Source organism: Argopecten irradians, chromosome 5 (genome assembly GCF_041381155.1).
Source record: "Argopecten irradians isolate NY chromosome 5, Ai_NY, whole genome shotgun sequence".
In the NCBI taxonomy this organism is placed as follows: Eukaryota; Metazoa; Mollusca; class Bivalvia; order Pectinida; family Pectinidae; genus Argopecten; species Argopecten irradians.
In genome coordinates, this window is record NC_091138.1 from 21,453,128 (window position 1) to 21,453,476 (window position 349).

Here is a 349-nt window from a genome sequence, read left to right on the forward strand (position 1 = left end):
TATGACATTTTGGAGACTGATCAGTTCAACCGATGGCCGCCTAGCCTCTTGGAATTTTGATTAGTTTAAAGTATGCTTACCGTCAGAAAGCCACTGAAGGGAACTTTCTCAAATTTCATATGGAGGTTCCCCTCGCTCCATTGCATTTTTTTATCGGTAGCCATCTTGGATTATGATTAGTTAAAGTTTTGTTCCAACCAGGTTTCTGACTATGCGAACTTTTGATAATTAGCAGAAAAAAAGAAGATGTTAATGAACACATCTTTATTCCTCTCAAAGTATTCCTCCTCAAAGTGCATACATTTCTCGGTTTTATCGGTACCTTGTTCCCAACCATTCTGACTATAAC